This window comes from Zeugodacus cucurbitae, chromosome 6 (assembly GCF_028554725.1).
Source record: "Zeugodacus cucurbitae isolate PBARC_wt_2022May chromosome 6, idZeuCucr1.2, whole genome shotgun sequence".
Lineage (NCBI taxonomy): Eukaryota > Metazoa > Arthropoda > Insecta > Diptera > Tephritidae > Zeugodacus > Zeugodacus cucurbitae.
This window is the reverse complement of record NC_071671.1, coordinates 48,125,498-48,147,222: the sequence shown is the minus strand read 5'-3', so window position 1 is coordinate 48,147,222 and position 21,725 is coordinate 48,125,498. Positions and strand designations below refer to the sequence as shown.

The 21,725-nt window shown below is 32.9% G+C and overlaps 1 protein-coding gene across 3 annotated transcripts in view; it reads left to right on the top strand.

The window, feature by feature from the left end:
- The window catches only part of Nckap5l_0 (Nck-associated protein 5-like), a 237,595-nt gene that overhangs the window by 96,809 nt on the left and 119,061 nt on the right, over nt 1-21,725 (top strand). The window contains exon 1 of one of the 3 annotated variants that reach the window (XM_011191771.3): nt 14,375-15,718. The exons of 1 other annotated variant lie outside the window; for it this stretch is intronic. The gene's annotated coding sequence lies outside the window, so the exon portion shown is untranslated. Of the gene's footprint in view, nt 1-14,374; nt 15,719-21,725 lie in introns of those variants that run through there. One more of the 3 variants, XM_011191770.3, reaches the window with a different exon arrangement.

The window sequence follows — 21,725 nt, the reverse complement described above, 5'->3', positions numbered from 1 at the left end:
TATTGAATAATCTCCAAATTTCAATCTTAAGTATACCAGTTTAATCCTTAGTCCAAATTTACGACAAATCAAGAAGATTTTGTGTAGATAAAACTTCATTCTACTTTCCATTCAATTACTTACTTCCATCCTTACAAACTTAATCAGGTTACATAAAATTTCTTGAACTCTAACCAAAAACCTTTTTTTAATATTTCGAACACTTCATTAATTTATGTAAATCAGTATCCCTAGTATATATATATATATATGTATATGTACGCCTTTCGATTGCAATGCAAAATACCAAATGCGTCGTAGTCAAGTACATGCGATAAAAGTGTGAAAGCCGGCCGATCTTCTATAAATGTGAAAATGTGTGTGCGTGAATTGCGATTAAAAGCAGAAGTGAAATCAAAAATTATAATTACAAAACTATGCCACAGCAGCGCTCGAAGGCTACAAGAATAACAGAAATAGTCTGCGACTTTTTCATTTCAATGATTTCTAATGAAGACATGCATATGTATATTGTTGTTAAAAAATTATGTATTTAAATATTTTATACCAAATTATTTGGAAGTAATAACTGTGTTGACCCTGAGCTTTTCAAGTGTGCTACTTGATGATATCGTTATTTAACCTTAACAAATAAATAAAAAGGAAACACTGTACCAAAGCAAGGAAGGATATCGCAATTTATTTATATATATTTTATTTTTATTAAGCTAACATGAATTCTGCATAAAACCCACTAGAATAACGAAAATCATAATATACTGATTTCACCCAGTTTCACTATCAATCCTCATTATATCAATGATTATACGTTCACTTCATTTTGCTAGGAAATCTCACATATTATCCGATATATACGATATAAAGTCCACCGTACATTTGAAAATCCTTATATTAGGTATATGGGAGCTTCGGGAAGTAATTACCCGATTTTACCCATGAAGCATAGAAGCATAATATTATTAGAAAAAGTTTCCCCTAAATTTCAATAAAACATCTGACAGTATTTGCGGATTATCCGAAGACACTGAGGCTTTCATATTCGGTGTATGGGCCTCAAAATTTATTTCTACAATTTAATTAATTTAATTTTTTAATAGTATTAATTAATTTTTGTTCCGATATCTTTATTGATTCTTGATTTACATGTTACTAGCAGACCACTCCGGCTTCGTACGGGTTTAAACAAATATTTCAAAAGATATAAGTTTTTACACATTTATACACACTCTCCCATACATATGTACTTTACCATTTCTTGTGTGGGTTCATTTAAAAAAAAGTAAAATGAAGGAAATTCGAACATTACATTGAAACCTTGATTACGACCTCTTGTCTTTGGTGTCCGTTGTCTTTCTCTCTGATTATGAAGGCCTTGTTAGCGGTCGGAGTTCGACGGCTTAGTGTGAGCTTGTATATTTCTAATATTTTGTTTTTCAAGTCGCTGCGCACGCTCCGTACTCGACTCTCAAGCGCGTACTTGGCAGGTTTTGAAATTTTGTTCAGCAGGGGTGAATGTGGCTTTCCAATAGTGCAAGAATTTTTTAAATCGGCAAATCTTTCCTCTTTATAATAGTATTATAGATTAAGTGAACGAATCAGCTGCAATACACAATTGTATTATATGGTTAGTAGGCGTATGCGTTTTGAACCAATTTCACACATTTTCAACATATTACATCAGGTTGTTAAGAAAATATTTTTTGAAATCGGTCGAGTAGATTATGAGATATGATTTTCGACACGTAACTGGAGGGAACCACGCCCATTGTCAAAATTTTATACTTAATTGAGTGCGGCCTTTTTGTACCCTCTTTTCTATAAAATTTAGTGCTTTTGGCGGTTTTGTTGGAGGAGTAAATTTAAACATAACCTTTGTATGGGATTTCCATGATGTAGGACTAAAAGATGTACGATGGTGTACTCTTTTTAAATATTCTAAAAATCGTGAGATATTTGCTTAAATGCTTAAATTATTACATTTTCTATTAACAAAATTTTAACAATTATTGTATGGTGGCAACTCTAAGTAAATTTTAACTGTTTATGCCTTTTTTGAGTAATTTTAATAATAGAATACAATATGTTACATAAATTAATTTTTTATCTATTTACAGTTTTAATATAAGTTTTGCAAAGAGGTGGCAACTCTCAATTAAATTATTATTAAATTAACTATTTATGTATTTTTGTGAAATATATTTATTATAATGATTATGTATATCTAAATTAAATATAAAATTATTTTAAAGTTTTAATATTTTTGCAGATAGGTGGCAACTCTTTTTTACGATTTTTACGTTTAATTATGCACAACCATAAATGCCAAACCAATGTACTTAACCGATAACTGACACAAACCAATCAAGTAATTTCTTAACAATATGCTGCTGCTGCTGACATTATTGCTGTTGTTGTTGGTCGTACGCCTATTAACGAATTAAACCATAACAGCGCAACGACAGCAGCAGTAACAACAACAATGCATGCTTTAATGCAATAATCGTGTTAAGAAAATTTCATACAAACGTTTATAACTCAAATACGCCACCTACACCCAACAATACGAGTATGCAACATTCCGTTGCATGTGAGTACCTTAAGCGTGCAACAACAACATATACACATGTAACTTAACTGTCTGTAAGACTTCAGCGCGCCCTCACTTCACTTCATAGCGCCGCTGGCGAAATAAATTTATGTGAGCGCATTCATCGCACGAATTTAGCAACCAACAACAATTGCAACAGCAGCAACAACAACAATGCTACGAACTCGAAAATAATTCAAACTAAGCAAAAATCAATTTAGTCAAAGGAAAAAGGTTATTTGCTGCAGAATTCTAACACAACAATGGTTGGACGTGCCACTTGTTATTATTGCACTTGTTGTTGTTGTTGTTGCAATTTTAGTTTAGCTAAGCTTATGAGAAACACTTTGCGAACCAACTACGAAAACTGCGTCTGCCACAAAGTGCTGACAACGCGGTTGTCTGTTCACCGCCGACTCTTGACTCCTGACTCTTGTTGTTGCTGTTGCCATCGCCATAACGGGTGCAACGCACCGTTTCAAGAGCTCCGGCTAGTGTCTCGCAATCGCTTATTGGCAGCAACAGTAGAACAGCTGCTACTCGAGGCGTTGCACGCCACTAAGTTTCACTGAACTGAGCAGTTTTGAGCCACTTCAATATTGACTCCGCGCGTAACTCTTACCGAAAAGCGTTATAAATTTCAGAACTTATTTACACCCACACACAGCAGCGTCGCACGGCTTCACCTCTCTTCAAACACACACACACACGGCATTTACATAGTTATGTACTGTTATTTGCATGAATTGCGTCTTAAGCCGAGCTCACAATGAACTGCTTTGAATGCTGCTGCAGCAGTCGAAATTTCTATGAATAACAGACTCTGATGTAATATAAATTCAGATATATGTGCGGGAGTCTATGAATGGATTTGTATGTACGAGGGTGGAACGATAATTCCATATGAAAAATATTGGAATGCTTAATTTTTTTCGACTAAAACCCCATTAATTTTATAAACAATAGTTTTGGACTAAATATATTCCAATAGTTCCCAGTCTTTCCACTTTTTCCCTTATGAGGGGTTCCCAAGAGCTTCAGAATATACGTGTGTCGAAATATTCGATTTTTTCGAGAGACCGAAACCCTTAATAGATAAGAAATAACTATACTTGAAGAGAATGAAATCTCGGAAATTATGATGTGAAACAGTCGTACGTTTCTGAAGTTCATCGATTTGATCCTTTTGGTTGCATACGCGTTTTCTTTAAGCTTAATTTCAAGCTTAATTAAAAAAATCTTTCAACTCAAGCTAATATTTCCTAGTCGAGATTCAGTCGCTCCAAGTTACATGGCTCCAAGTTACATGTTTTGTCTTATCGACATTTAATAATATTTTATGTGACTAGACCCAAAGAGGTCTTCTACAATGACTGGTCTTTTGTGAACTATCAAGGTCCAAAGTTTAACAAAGTATTGTTGTACTCGTCCATATGGTGTCCAATATAAGAAAAATCCAACCATCTAATACCTTTGAATTAATATTCTTCTTGTTTTTTGATCTACCAGATTTTGAGAGCCCTTGCAGTTACACTCAAAAAGACGGTTATGAGAACTGCATTTAACACTTTTCAAGAACTTACCTTCTTCTAACTTCGTCCAACTTTCTTTTATCCCAAAGACAAATATTGTTGTCAATTTCAACTTTAGTACCTTAATAGATGAAAGTATCGCCTTTTTCGATGTTTTAACCGAATCCTAAGATAATAATTATAGATTATAGGTGATAAGGTGATATTTGGATCCAGTGTTATTAACTTATTTCTAAATGTTGTCTCTAACATAAGATTAAGGACACTATAGTAAGCCTGATACCATATCTAACACCTCTGTGATAATAGATTTTAATAAAAAAATTGTGGTGAATATCTATTCAATATACTCTTTGTGGTTACTTTACCGATTCTAATGTTCAACTTCTGTAGATACCTAGATGACAGGTTAAGATTGCGATTACTATTTTCTGGTGATATTTTGTCACCACCAGACTAATTAGCTTTGTTTATGTTTTCTCTTAAATTATATTCCGAAATCTCAGGAAGTAAGTGATCTTATCTAACATCATCTGTCGATCAAAAGATTAGGAGAGCCCTTATCAATATTTGACGGACTAAATGGTAGCACAACTCTTTTATGTTCTATTAAAAACCTTACCAAGTCAACAAGATCTGTGGTAAATATATCATCTATGGTAGGTTTCTCAGGACTAAATTAGCGGACAAGGTTGAAGGTTCGCAACCTTTGTGGTTACTTAAACGATCCAAATCTATTCGACCGTCCTTGTAGTATTAGAACTTAGCCCATATTGCCCATATCCATTGTTCCTTGCTCCTAACATTGCCTAACTTTTACTTTTGTTATGATGTTGTGTCCACTTATGTCTTAACGAAGACATTCAGACATTCTAGATGCTTGCTCTGTAATTATTTTACTTTGGTCCAATCACTCTTCCTTATTATAAAGACTTCGTAAGTGTAGTTGCTGTAGTACAAACTTTAGACTTCAAAAATTAACTGTCTCATCAACCGACCCTCGTCTTTAAATATGCAAATCTGTCTGCTTAAATTAGCAATTTCGAAGGAAGCTGCTGCTGCAGCAGTGCCACAGTGCCATGGAGCGTAACGCTTGCAAAGCTCCGCTGATTTACATGTAAATACAGAAATGGAGAAAAATAAATAAAAATTTGCTTACTTTATTTTATTGTCACATTGTGATTTGTAATTCTGCGCACAAAAAAATATATAAACGCTGCCATTTGAAATGCTAATCGGTTAAGCGCTGGCCGTCGCCTGTCTGCCGTTGGGAGCAGCCAAGTCCATAAATAAATATTATGTTTCGCAGTGTGGCGTAGTAAGGTCAAGGACATGCGTTTTGCAGACATATTAAATATCCACATAATTAGCGGCTGAGGTGTGGTATAGGTCAGTAACTCGGCAATGGCGGGTGCAGTGCCGCAAAACGATGGCGAAAAGACTGCTCGTTGGTTGGGTTAAGTCGCTTTTAATCGGTCATGGTACTATGTAAATATTTATGCTGTGTTTGCTGCTAGTAATTTCATATATTTATGGGTTTGTTTGGATCCTACTCTTTGCTAAGGTAGACAATGGTAGCATTAGCGATAGCTGGAAATTCGAACTCCTTGACAAATTTGCAGCCGATGGATGGAAGTTGACGGACAATAGCAGGGACTCGCTTTATAAAACTCTGTTGAGTTGAAAGTTCATGGTTCGATAAAAGTAGAACTTCGTATAGTTTCAGAGCCGTAAGGTCGGATTTAAAACAAACTCTGACATATAGCTATCAACATTAAGCTTTAAGATTCGGTTACGGAAAACTAGAAACAGAAGTCCGTTGCCTTTGATGAAAGGAAGATTTTATAATGCCGTAAGTGGGAACAGTTCGTTGAACACAAGATGATCATGTTTGGGATTGTTCTGAGAAAAATCAAGTCAAGCAAAGTATTAGAATTTGAAAGAATCCATGATATGGAAATATATTAGTCTTATAACTAACGTACTTCATTTATTTTCAAACTAGGAAACTAATAAAGCTAAAGCAAGATCAGTCAGGTTAGTTGAGACTGTTGCCCCAAGCTTCTTACTTGACTGTAAAATCTCGGTTCCTGTAGAAGCAGTTGTATATAAAGTAGTCGTCATAATATGTATGTTCTTAACATGAGCTCTTCTTTGGATTCCTTTCAATATTATTTCAGTATTTAAATAATTTTAAAGCTTCGTTAAATCGACCGAGTTGTTCAGGTGATGCTTTCGAGGAGCACAATGGGCCTAATGATGACCTAAGTGCGGTCAGGCTCTCTTCGCCTCCCTTTTCAACCAATCAAACAAATTTTTCTTAAAATTGAATTTTCTTCATTTGCTGCTTCATGATACCTCTGACACCTATAGTAAAATCTCCAAAAACAATCATCGAATAACTGCATTTACAACTTTGTTATTGCATAATAAAACAAATACGGTTATTTATATTCATTTACGGTAGCTGAGTAGTGCTGCATTTGTTTACAGTTATGTTAAGTTAAATTTTTAGTATTTGCTTCAATGGCAGTTACAATTAAATTCAATCAAGTCCAAGGTTTGTACAACGCAAACACTTTGAGCATAGAAATGTACACAAACAAAAATAGTATAAGTGTATATATCCGAATGACAGTACTTATGCATCTGAGATGGCCCAGTAGGAAATTATTTCCATTAGAAAATTTTCAAAATTGAATCTGTAGAAAGATTTACCAAAGATCAATACGATTTTATTGAAGAAGATCATAATGCATATTATGTATTATATGTCTTCGTATTGAAAATTTCCCTTATTTAAATTTTCCTTTTGTGGACTTCGTGAAATTTGGAATCACCGATAAATAACAATTTCAGTCTTTGATATTCACAGTTTGATATGAACTCCATTAATAAATTATTACTTGACGATTGCTGCTGAATTATTAATTCTGATCACTTCATAAGGAACCGTGGTACAAACGGTTCCCTCGTATAGAAGCGATTCGAACTTTCCAGGCCTGGTAAATATCATATCTGAAGGTTCAATGTTTTACTACAGTACTACAACTTAGTTCTCCAGCGACTAATTCTCGACATTTTTATGAAAATAACCAAAAAGGGATGGCATTCCTTAGTCCTATCACTATAACCTAACTCAAACTTTTCCCCAATGGGAGACGCTTAAGAATATTGAATAAAAAATGTTCCAGTACTTTTCGGAAAGAACTAAAAATTATACACGAAAAATTTAAGAAATTTTTTGCAGGATTTTGGTGAAAAGGAGACGACTGGCACACATAAGTTAATCAGATATTTGGTATATGAAACACAATCTAGGAGCTTACATCTGGAATGTAACTTTTTGTCGATGGGAAGTTCAAACTGGCATTTCTTGAGAACCAGTCGTGGTTGAGTTATGAGTCTTCCGAGAAAAAATTCTTTGCCATGAGAGGAAAGATTCAAATGTGGATCTTACATTTTGCTAAGGTCGGTGATGTTGTGAAGTTAGGGTTAGTATGGGATCTCCACGCCCCTGATTCAGTTCTTAATATAGGTCGTAAGCAAGATTGATAGAGATTTGAAAGTTTTAAAACCTTTATTTGGCGGAGTATATTTGACACCCTTGCTATGATGTCTGTACCCATTGTCCCGTTTATGGCGTAGGATTTCACAATATTGTGTTCTTGGTCGTATGCTTGGTATCATGTCCTACCTATTCTTCGGCATGAGTTAAATCTATATATGAGGCAAGGCGTTATCGTTTAGTAACATTATCCTAAGAAAGGTGGGCGTGGTCACCGTTGGATTTTCACAATTTCTTTGATGATGGGATTGAACATACTGTGACCCATTCTTTAATTTCCAATTGGGTATCTTCTAAAGGCATTGAACAGCAGTTGAATTAGTATGTACATACATATACATATGATAGCTCCATTTGTGTGCGCTTTTAAGTTCGTTGGTAAATTTTAATTTAAGCAATGCTTTCACCTTTTCAGCATAAATCACTTGCATTTATGTAAATACAAACAGATGTAACTACAGATATACATACATACAAACGTATGAATAAACTCCTATTAGTGCGCTTTTATGTTTTCATGTATATTTGTATATATGTATGTAAGCACCGTGCAGATTGCCTGTTGCCTCTGTAGATATATGTGTATATATAACTATCATTGTAGCTATCAATCTGAGTTTATTGATTGTCGATCGAAAACCGATTGCTTAATTAAAAGAAAACGTACACACAGCACGTACCACATGATACACACGGGGACACATACATACATATTTACATACATAGATGCATGCAAACATTATGTATTTCATGTATGTATGTATGTATGTATATTTGCCTTTAAACTTTTTAGTTGCATTCATTGAAAGTTGATGAAGCATTGATTTTCTGGATTGAAGCATTTTTATGATTTCATAATGTTGACAGTTGCACGTGAAATGATTTCTCAATTTGTTGTTGGTTTTGATACTCAATGCGATATTTTATATATTTATGTGTGTTTGCTGGTATGTAAAAGCATTAAATTTTGTGTTCATAAAATTTACACCTGCTGTTGTTTGACGTATTTTTGTTTGTAGACAAATCGGGAGAAATTGAAGTGACCTGATATGTTAATTTAGTCTACACACATACAAATCTCAATGTACATTGAAGCCTAAGATGTCACTGGTTCTTCGTACACAGCTCATTGGTATGATTATTATTGTCAGTGCAAGCGTTGTCAAGTCATATTTTCGATAAAAAAACTAGAAAGATGACCACAGAGAACTATTTTTTATTGTTAAATAAATAATAATTTTAAATAAATAATTTCTGATAGATACTGAGCATAAATATAAATTTTGTTAGCAAACTCTAGTTAATATGTGTTTTAAGGGAGATCGAAGTTGAATTTCCAAATCAATATTTTACAACCCAAATAATTTCGATAGATTCTTCCAAGGAAAACCAGTTTCAGTTACAATTCCTTTATAAATTTACGATAATTTTTTCAAATCCTTCACTTCATCAATCCAAAACCAATCTATTCTCACATTTCAACAAATCACATGTTTTTCAATACTATATGGCAGACATATGGAAGAAACTAGCTAATGTTAATTTATGTTCCTGCTCCAAAGACTATTGTCCCAAACAAGAAATGAATATTCAATTTAACACTAAAAAATGCATTTAAAATTTTTTCACTTTTGAATGAAATAGTCAGGAGAAATTCTTCCAAATGTTGATTTGATAATTTGTGATAATTTCAAAAAGTTTGATTAGCTTGTGAATTCAGTCTTTCTATTATATATAATAGGAATCTCCTAATTGTTCATGTATGAGCTGTTGGCTTTGGAAGGACGTTCAATATTTTCCTAGACGAAATAGTTGAACCACAATTGTAGTGTTTCCTGATTCAATATTCAAAGGAAGTTCACATGTTCCATCACATTTATTAAACTAAATTGTAAGAACATGTTGGACAAATTAGCATTTTTGATGAATTAGAGTTTCCGCTATATTACCCTGTATACGGTACTGTTTGGGCTGAGACAAAATCAAGATGATTGACACGTATATCCTGTAATCAGTATAACTAGTGGCAGCCTTGACATCCAACTTTAGATCATACTTACTAAAAATTATTAGGTCTTACAACTTTGCTTACGCCGTTTTCCAATAGATGTCTCTAGGGTCAAGCACTGGTCGATGAAATCGATTAAATCGCTTTATATCGATCTTGGACATTTGTGTCAACATTAACCCAAAAAAATATTTGTAGAGATCTGTTTGCATCCCAAACTTATTCTCAACTGAAAATGTCACTTTTTCAGACGAATTCTCGACATTTGCGGGAAATTTTGCTTTTCTTTTTTAATTCCAAGAAAAGTGCAGCTGAGGCTCATCATCATTTGTAACATCGACATTTGTAACCGTTTTTATACAAAAAAAAGCCTTAAATTTACAAAAAAAAAAATACCACTTGAGGTTGCGGAGACACTATTTGTCAAGTCAATGCTTGAAGGTTTTGAATTAAAGGCATTATGATTTTGTAAACTTTATTGCTTGACAATAGTGAAATTCGGATATGATTCGTTCCCACGGTAGTTGGATCTGCAATACGAGACCACAACGACCCCGATTTTTTATCCGGTCAAGGGCAGTCAACTCGGTAGTACTTTTCAAAATAATTTGGGTAATTTTTCCTTCCACAACAACAACATTGCATACGTTGATAGAAGGCGTTTTGGGAGTAACGATAGGAACACAGTTGGTGAATAAAAAATCAGCGGATACTCAAAATGAAGTATTCAGCTCTAAGGGTACCATCATAGAAATAAGAATACCCCAACTGTGTTCTAAGATTTTATTTCATTTTATCCAAAGAGGGTCGATTAATAACCGACCACTGTAATAAATTTTTTAGGTTCTGATTTCCTGAAGATCGCCGGTATTTATCGGATTATGTTTTGACAATGCAATTTCATTGTTCAGAATTACGGCTTATAATGGACTCATCGACAAAACTGAAAAAAGTACTAAGTTATACCAAAAGCCAAAGTCTTTTCAGCACAAACAGTTTTAACTAAGTTATGGGCCCACTCGTATTAAGTTACCATCTCTTTAATAAAATGCAGTGGTTCCCAATTTTTAAGTCAAAAGTGATTGACTTCTAATCAAAAAACCATACTTTCTTTATTATTTAGACTAAGTTGCTTATAACGTATCGATAACCGCGCTCAAATTAATCCGCTTTCTTTAGACAAAAATAATCTTAGCCCAATATTTATTGAATTTCAATTTGGTATTGGTTTATACATACTGAACATATCTGTAAATACTGTAAGTAGCAGTGAAGCAAATTTATTTAGATTCCAGCAAGTCATTCGCATGACCCAGATTTTTCGCTATTGCTGCAGCGCGCAAAAACAAAATATGTATATAATATGGCCTGTGTGCACATAAAAATTCTACTTATTCGCGCTTCTTTGCAGTTTCAGTGGCGCCAGCAATCAAATCTCATTGCTACCTATGCGGAAGACTACTATACTATACTTGTATAGTATATTTGTATGTATGTATGTATATAGAGTTCAACTTCTGACATTTTGTACGCCTGTTTTTATGCTTCGAAGGTATTAAAAAGTTATCAAGTGTCTACACCCTTCCCTCTCAACCTTATCCGTATTATAAGCACAGTTGAAAAGTCATAAAGTTTTCAATAGTCACATGGCTTACGAGGCTTTATACAATAGAAGCGCTGAATTTTATTGCTGATTATTGATTGTGCTGGCGAGATTAGGCGCTTAAGAATGGCGCTATCAAAAGCACACAAAATCAGAATCATATTTTTCCAGTGAAATTTACATACATACAATATTTAGTATTATTATTATAAGCAGTATATATGTAAACATGTATGTACATATGTATATTGAATAGACAATGACTGATTATTTTGGCTCGATAATAACTGGGCCAAGAAAGTGCTCGGCTCAGCAAATGTGAATAGTATAAAGTGAATGCCAAAATGCCAGATTGTGCGAATGAACAAATGAGTGAATGAATGAGCTGCTGTTGGTTGAATGAAGCGCCATTGCTGCTGTTGTAAACATTCGCAATCATAAGTGGCACAATGTCCTAAAGTTCAAAACCCTTTGTGCCACATTATGTTGAAATACTATATATGTATTTATGTGTGTGTGTGTTTGTATCTTTTTATTCGCATAAATGTTAGAGAATGCGTTAAAAGCTCATAAATACATAGACTAATGTGCTCAAATACACACATAGATACTTATACACAAATTTGCTTTCCACTTTTTTTCCTCCGCATTTTCGCATTTTTCTGTAGGCCATAATTTCAACAGTTAGGCATCTGCTGCGTTGCGCTGCCAACGAGAGGACAAAGGCATTGAAATGTGAATTCGTAATAAACAAGTATTATTTTTGTTGTTTTTGTATAAATCACCAAATGCAGAGTGTCCTTAAACTCAGTTGCAGGCTGGTGAACTTAGAATTGAGATGGCTTTATTATGTGAATTTCAATATATGAAGATGTGTATACTTTTTTTTAAGAGGACAATTTGTGTTGCATATCTTTAGCCATTACTTAAATAATATATTGGCAAAATAAAGTTGAAATCAATGAATTCGATTAGATTAATTTATAATATATTTAAGTAGACCAATTATGAAGTATTATGTGAAAATTTATTAATATCATCTTACCAGTCTCTATGGTTTATATAGGATCCGCCATTTTGAATTTTGGAAAAATAATACCGGATTCGTGTTCAGCGACCCCAAAAACCCCCGACTAACGATTTTCGAGCGAATCCAATGAATTTTTAATTTTTCGTCCGCCATATTGGATCCGCCATTTTAAATTTTTAAAAACTAACTTCAGATTCGTATTCAGCGACCCAGAAACACCCAAGTAAGGATTTTCGAAGGAATTTGATTAATTTTTTAATTTTTTTTTTAATTTAAATTTTTGGCCGCTTTTGCCTACCTTCTGGCCCACTGTGCAATTGTGTGTTCCATTCTCTATTCTTCAAAATATATGGAATTATAAAAATTCACATTAATTTGTGATACCCGTCTCTATGGTTTATACTAATTGATTACAGATTACAGTTAGTAGAAATTACTTAAACTGGTATAATCAATATAATTTTACTGAGGTTTGCGTTAAATTCAATTATATGACTCCGAGAAAAGAGTAATGTTATTATACCAATATTTATCATTTAAACCAATTGTGTGCTCGATTCACTATTCTTCAAAATTCAGCGGATCGACCACACAAATGTTAGAAACCGTTTCATCAACTGGTGCAATCAAATAGTGATAGAAAATCAAGGGATTATACCACATAACTGAAATATTTCCCTTTAATTAAAGAGAGAGAGCGCATATAAGGCAAACTTAGAAATGGAGAATCCAAGATGGTTTAAGTAACATAATACTTGTTATAGACCTCGGCTGCATTTCTGAATGAATATTTTAAGTTTCGTGTTAAGAAATAAATTACAAAATTTTAATTATATACATATTATATTAAAAATATGAGTCTAGCGGCTAAGTGTTTCATACCTAAGTCATCAACCATAATCAGTTTATTGTACCACTCGGGGGACGTGAGTGCCTATTCTGACCTGATACCCAATTAATAATGCATTTGCTATAAAAAGAAAAGGCTTTGTACAATAAAGCTGGGATACTTTGGTCTAGATCTCTTCGTATCTAACAATTTCAAAAGACTAGAATTGAAAAATGGTCCTAAACGAAAAATAATATACTCGATGTAAGCAATAAGGTCACTAAAGAAAATGCGGAGAGTTGTTTTTGACAGTTGTCATGACCACTTTTATTTTCATCTCGAACAAATTTTTTTGGAAATAATCACTAATCCTGAGTTCTAATACCCTAGATTTTACAAAAGACAAATCAAAAATCATGTCCTATGGAGAGATCATATTCCCTTATCATGCAAAGAGAGGCAATCAACTCTCATCATCTTCAAACATCAATTTCCCGTGAATAGGGTTCCGCTAGTCACACCACCACATCTAACATACAAACAGCTCAGGTTCTCCAGTGAGTCCCGAGTAACCACACTCTACTCCAACAACTTAAAATTTACTTTTTTCCTATCTTACTAACACCACTATGTTATTCTCATAAATTCATTTACCCAACCCAGGCGAAATATTCATTTGGTCCTATCATCATTAAACACTATCATATTCTCATCATAATACGTATTAAAAAATATTTTTAAATTTCTTAGATCAACTTAATATCTTTAAATTTCACCATTTATTTATAATTAGTATTTGTGTTTGTTATTATCAGCCTCTTCATTTATTTATTTGTTATTTGTTTGTTTATTTTTCCCACACCCACTACAACAACCCACCAGCTTCGCCGCCGCACAGCTGATTGCGACTTTGGCACAAACAAATGCATTTTTTCTATTTTACTACGCCACCTCTTTCACAACATTCGTAAACTCTTATACGCGCTCCGCACAAACAAACACAACAAACGCCGTGCAACTGACACCCCACCACCCTACATTCACTCAAGAAATTCACGTTTCATTGCCATTTCATGCCTATACAAATGAAACTCACACACACACGCGCTCTCTTCCGCTCTCCGCCATAGCAATTGAACCGGAAGACGCTCTCCGTCGTCGCTCAATGCAACGCTGCTGTCTTTGACTTTGCCTTTTGCCACTGGAGCGACAGCAAGTAACTGGCATAGAGCATTTGGCCAGCAACAGCGGCAGCGAGTATTCAGTATTCGTCGTCTGTTCGTTTAGTTTGGATGTTGTGTGAAATAACTTCGCTTCTCGTCGCTCGGTTTTTTACTAATTTCTTTCAATTTCAATTCTAACACTGAAATGTAATTTGTTTGAAATTCTTCTTCGTCGCTTATAATTTAAAGAATATATTCATCAAGTGCGTGCGCGTTGTTCTCTTGCTCAAAAAACTATCGAAACTTTCGGTGTTTCTGTTGTGAAAGAAAATTATGATTAGAAATACAGTTTGAAACGGTGCAATTGTGCAGCAACAAATGTGTGTGAGCAATAGTTAAACCCCAGAGTGTGTGTGTGTTGTTGCAGAGTCAAATATTGACAGCTGTCACCTGTCGCGAAATCGTGCAGTCGGCATTGGTGCAGCTGCCTTCTACTTCGAGTAGTGGATTCAAGTATTTTCGCAATTGTTGCATATTTTGCCGGCAAACGCTCATCATTACAAGCGACCAACCGACCGACCGGTCAGACCCCTTGCAGACGTGCATACATACAAACAATAAATAATAAACGTCAGCTGTCCGCTGCACTTTGTCCGTCGTAGTGAGTGCCGTGTGTTACCCTTCCCCTTTTTCTGTGCTACATTGTAAGTGTGTTGTTGTATGCTTTTTATTGTGTCTCGGCAATTCGTTGTGCTTCATTTTGCGTTGCAGTTGTTGAATTTATTATTACACAGCAAAAAAACGTGAACTCGAAAGGGAATTAAAAAGTGAAATAAAAAAGTAAAGAAAGTAAAATCGAAAAAAACTACTTACAACGCGCATAAATTCATTACAATTCATCAAAATCAAGTGAACAGCTACAACGAAAAAAGGTTAATTATCACATACATATATTGGCACTGTGGGATTTGTGTATTATTGTTGTTGCTGGGTAGTGGAGCCACAAGCCAAAGGCCTCAAGTAACGAGCTTGCCATTGTGCCGGGTTATCAGGTCGCAAATGAAGTGTGTGTGTGTATAATGGCAATTATTCATTATTAGTGGGCAAATGCTGCTTATTAAGTGCTGAATTGTTGCAGAAATTTGCCTTAAATTGTAAAAGTGTTGAATTGTGAACGATAAGCAGGCAATAATAATATTGTACTTACTGTATGCAAAAATACATAAAAGTTTGTGGAATAAGCAGTAAATGCAAAAATTCTTCTGGAGAATTAAAATTATAATTTTTATAACTAAACAAGTGCATTTTAAGCATTTTTCAAGTGAAATTTCTGCCGAGCCAGTAAGCAAGAAAATTGTTTATAACCATACTTCAGCTGTCGACGTCGTTGTTTTTGAGGTAAATATATGCAAATAATTATATTTTTTATAAATTTAAAATAATCTACCGGTGATAAGATAATGTTTAAAATTACTGTTAGATATTAAAACTCTAATACTAGCTGTACAATTGACTTAAATAGAGGCTAAAGGTTGTGCAATTGTGCGTAAATGTTTAATTGCGGAAAATAAGAAGTTAAAACAAAAGTGTGAAAGAATTATTAATGATAAAAATATAAATAATGAGAAGTTTCATATTAGTTTCCCATCCCTAGAAAAATTGTTAGTTTGTAATCTATTTGTGGAAAAAATCTAGAAAGCGTGCGAGATTTATGAAAAACTGTACATGAAACCCTTTTTAGAGATCCATCTTTAATAATAATATTCTTGTTTTCTCCTATTTTAAATGTAACTTTTGACAATTATTTGGTCTGAAGAGAGGTGGGAGTATGTTGACAATTAAAAAATCCATATTTTTTTAAATAATAATTTCCAATTTTTTGGATATGCATACATTTTTCTGTAGGAAATATCAAATTTTTCTTGATATTTGGTTGAAATAAATTAAATGTGATATATAATTATTAAAAATTTAAGAATCAGGCAAGTTCTGTAATTCACATTCGAGTGAAATTCAAGCAAATTCACTTTCAATCCGATATTTGGTGTACTAAGCTTCGATTTTACTTTTCAAATTTCACATTTTTTTTTTAATTTCACTTTTACTCGGATTGCAGAATCTGCCTGAATATATGATTTAAAATCATAGTGTTCTCGTATATTTTTGATACGAAGTTTTGTTTTAATAATTTCAATTGATATTAAGCGTTTTTTCTCCAAAAATAATTATTCAATATCTACCAAGAGCATTGTGAAATTATTTCTGTAGAACTGGAGAACTGAATTGTTATTTAATTTGGGTCATATGTAAATGTGAATAGTTCTTAATACAGATTTTGTAAAAGAGATGCTATAATAAACAGCTACAAACCTTATTAAGTCGAAAATCTTTTAATGATCCTAAAATAATACCTATTGAATGTTGATTTTCTTCAACTTAAGGGGCTATAACAGTGTAACGCTTGAAACATTAGAAGATTTTCGTGATTTTTTTAAGAAAGTACTCCATCGAATGTTTCGTTGTTCTTTGGACATAATAACGTATATTTTCAGCTAAATTTTAAGAATTTTTCTTTACAAAAAAGTTCCCCAACTGCTGTCATGATTCCGGCCGAATGAGAAGCTGAAACAAAATATTCGAAAAGGTTATTATTATTTAAAATAAAAAAACTTCGTTTTTGTTCAATGTCAAATTGACAATTTTCAACAAATCAAAAAACTCGATGGGTCAATTTTTCGATGAGTTATGATGTCAGCATTTTTGAAAAATGTCGTTTCGAGAAAAACGCGACTATAGCATCGTATACCTGCCCTCTTTAGAGCACTGCTATTCAAAAATTATTCAAGATCCTGCCTCATCGCTTTCGCAGAATATTTTTGAAAGTATTAACTATCGAATAAGCAAAAAAAAAATATTTTTCAAAAGTGTCACACTGGCATAGCCCCTTAAGAGTTTAGTTTCAATAAGAAAAATCTTAAACCATTTTTTACTGAGATTTAACCCTTTGTGCTTTCTAAGAACTCTTTAAGAAACCTCATTCCCTATATTAATTATGTACCACACAATTGTTTGGTTCCATTTAAATGTTATGCTTTGATGAAAACGTACTACTACTGACTTTTTATTTTACAAATTCATGTAACCGTCGGAAAATTCTTAAATAATTTAAATTACTTGTTCGGTTTGTTCGAGGAAGTATTTAGTAAAATTCTTAGCTTTGGCTGATGTACTCAATTCGTATATAGAACAACTCTTATATCTGTATAAAATATTGAAATACATTTCGATAGATTCACTAATTTACGGTAGAAATAAAGTTATTTCGTTGAGTTAATTATAAAGGAGTAATCAATAATAACATAGTATCGATTTCAAATATGATATATATCCGAACTTATTACAACAACTTCGCTATTGCAATTATATCAGTTGTTCATTTGATTCACTCATCTCCATATTTTAACAAATCGAATAAACTACAATAAATAACAAATTTCATAAGTGAAGAACAATAATAGAAAATTCTGATCAGTATTAAACTGTTAACTATATATATGAGTAACACCTCATGTATTTACTAGTATATCCATAGTACTGTTTTAATTATACTTTGTTTAAGATCATATTACATACATAATTTTAATGTTTATTTTAATTCTGTTCACTTTGTGACCTCTTCACTTTTTAACTGCTGTCACTAACAACTTATAGCTAAAATGAATGCCCTTCACCCCTTATGACATTGAATCTGCAAATATAATTGCAACTACTCATACCTGCCGGTCGTCAGACAGCTGTTCATTAAGCTAGCGCCTACTCTGTAATTAGCTAATTTTAGAAAATAATTCAATTAACAGTAGACGTCAAACACACACATTTATTATAGTTAATTATTTGCGAATGCAAACTACTAACTATTTTATTGTTGTACTGGAGTCGTAGCGAACTATTAATTGAGTACTGGGAGGAACCCATAAGGAACTGGTATAAATCAGTTCGGCTCTCATAATTAAATTAGTTCATTTCTCAATATATCTAGAAATCAACAGATTTACTAAATCTCTAGTTATTATTTTCATTCCTCAATATTCATCCTCTACAAATCTACATATGCATCTTTTATGCTGTATTTGAAACTATTTTTATATCACTTTCTGTAGTTCCCACAAGTGTCCTCAGAGCAGCTGCTTACACTCTTCAAAAATATTCTAAGTGCAACATCTGTTTCCTCTTATGCCGGTCCTCTAGTGCGGGTGTTGGTATTTTACGCTTTCATTACTTCAGGTACCGCCCACAAATTCTCATGCAACTCATGACTGACACCTTTGCGCCCTTATTCATTAACCTGTCAGTTATTTTTCCCATATTTTATTCAATTAAGGCGACCTTCGTAATTTGTGGGTTTTTTTGCTTAAGGGAAGCGGTTATTAGCAGGGATTTTTTATAAAAGATACTCAAAAAGGTTGAGAACATGTACACGTCCATACTTTACATATGCGAGAGTGGCGTTTATGGGCGTTTTCAGTACATTTAAGTTGTTTGCAATTACTTTCTAAAGCACTAAACAGCTAAACCTTGATGTGAATAAAACTATTATTTTAAGTTAAATAAGAGTTGAAAGATCATTGTGTTCTCAAAATTATAATCAAATTATACGAAAAATATGTTTGTATGTAAACACTGTTTTAAGAAACGATCAAAAGTGACTTTAATGAAAAAGAAAGCACTTCTCCCCTGAAAAGAAGGTTGTAAATCGAACCATGTGCATTACCTTTTTGAGATTGCTTTAGTTAGTCATATGTCACAACAAATATATGTACTTATGTATATATGTATATAAGGATATATATCGTGTAGATACGCTTTTACTTTTATGATTGCTTGCCATAATTGTGATGCGTTTAGTATCTTGTTTACATATGTTTAAAGTACATTGACATTGTCCACGTCTACAGGGGCTCCATATAGGAACTATTGAATTTTTATTTGTCACAAAAATAACAACAAATTTTGAAGAGTTGTTCAATATTTTTCATAATATTATTTGACAGGTAGTGGGTTAACTTTACTAAGTATCAGCTAATAGTACGTTTACGTATGAAAATAATCTCGTTCTAAGCTCGTTCAATAATCTAACCGTTTACATATAGCCAAATGAGATTATCAATTGTCAAATGTGTTGCATTTGTTGTTGTTTTACACATATTTCTCACGCTGTCGGCCATTTTTGTTTACATTTTCATTTGACAGTTCTCCTCTTCTTCGCAAAATTATCGATAAACCTAGGAATAACACCGAAAATCTTGTTGTATTAAACGAGATAATTTTATAATCTCGGATTATCCAGAGACGAATTTTGTATGGGAAATCTCGTTTCTTAATTACAGATTATCGAGTTAAGCTCGTAAATGGAGATAATCTCGTTATATGTAAACATAGTATAAGAATTCTAAAATAATCTATTTAATATAAGAAAGGTTTTCAAAAGACTGGTTTGTATGTAAGTAGATAGTTCTTTTTTTAGTAGTTTAGGGAACTTATAGACCTCGGTAGGCTGAGAAAAAACAGATTTAGGTTTATAGTATTATATAATCTGGACTTCTTTATCAACTCTACTGTAGGATATTTATGAAGACCGAAGTAACTATGTTGGAATAAGGCTAAGCCGTAACTTGGTATGATTATGTAATTTTCTTTCAAAAACTTTAAATATGTGCCGAAATTAATTTTAGTCAAATTCGAAATGTCTATTAATTAAATAAATTAGGCTAAAAACATTGCGGAAGTGCAGACAAGGCAAGTGTCATCTTTATTAAGGAACTTCATTTAGACCCTATTTTCAATAAAATAAAAATTACTAAAATTTGCTTATAGAAAAAATATATTAATTAGCCCATTAATTGTTGTTGTTGTAAAAAACCCTCAAAAATTCACACAAACACAAACTTCAAAAATTAATATTTAGCTAAATTTTCCGGTTCTTTATATTATGAATTTGGGACTTATGACTTTAATAAACAATTATTTGTGTCTTTTGAAAATTCAACTCTAACCTTATAGATCTCTTTGAAGCATTTTATTTACGAAAATTGTATACAATAATTGTTGCAAGTCATTTATTCCATGAAAAAAAAAAAAATATTTTTAATTGTCATTTATCTTCTTCATAGGTTCTTGGAGCTCAAAATACTCTTAAAAATTTAATATGATTTATAAATATTCACCATTTAGTGCATTTGGTGGATTCAATCAAAAATTTTAAGGCGAATTAAAAAATTAACAAAAAATCCAAATATTTTCATAATGTAGAAAGATTTCTTAATGTCCTCTATATTGGAGCAATAATCACTTCACTCATTATTTATAAGAATTTCAATTTATCCCCATTTTTTTAATTTTTGTGAGATCAATAATTCCCAACTGACACACCCTTTATCCCTTTTATTGCATGTAAGTTGTCACCGAGATCTATTAATTACGCATCCACATGCATATTTTAACTTTCCGCCTTTGCCTACCAACTCAACTCATTCATGCATTCATTTATATTTTTCAATAATTGCTTGTTACAACAAAAACATGCGCACGAACAATGCTTGTTATGAAAATAAAACTTATAATTTCCACTTTTTTCCCACTCAGTAACCAAAAGAGGGCCCTCCTTGGGCATTGGAGTGCGCGAGAAAGTGACTCTATATATTATATACATACACATGTATGTGTGTGTGTTTGTGTTATGGGCTTGAGAAGTAAATTGTATGGTGATTGTGAACTTGTCAATTGCCTTAATGATCGCTTCATTCACAACAACACAAACGAACACACAGACATAATTTACAACGACATTTGTTGCTGTAATTTTAATTGTTGCGCTTGTTGTTGTTATTTGCCTGATCATCATCGTCATCATTATCATCTTCATTGGCGTCAAACATACCTTTCATTGTCACTGTACGCTATGTTATAGTTAATAATTTCATATTTTGTGGCTGTCATCGGCACTTGAAACGTCACAAACGGTTGATTCAGACAAGCAAACAAACACAGAGACATACAGAAGAAAGAAAAAAGAAGTGTCAACAAGCTAGACAATTTTTTTCCAGCCGATTAAGTGTGGTTCAAGTAGATATTGTTGACTGCGGATAGAGTTCATATTGAAATCGTAGTTTTATAGATAAGTACCATAAATATAATAAAATGTTTGTCGATATGTATAAAAAACGAGTGTTGAAACCCCTTAAGCTCTCTGCCACTCAACACCGAAGTGGTTACTAACCTAGCTGTGCTCACATTCATTCACATTTATCGCATTTGTTCTGAGTTGAGAGCACTTTATGGATGTATTACGAAATCGATAAGTGTTCAATTACAAATATGTGTTTGTTAGTGTTTTTGTAATTTTCAG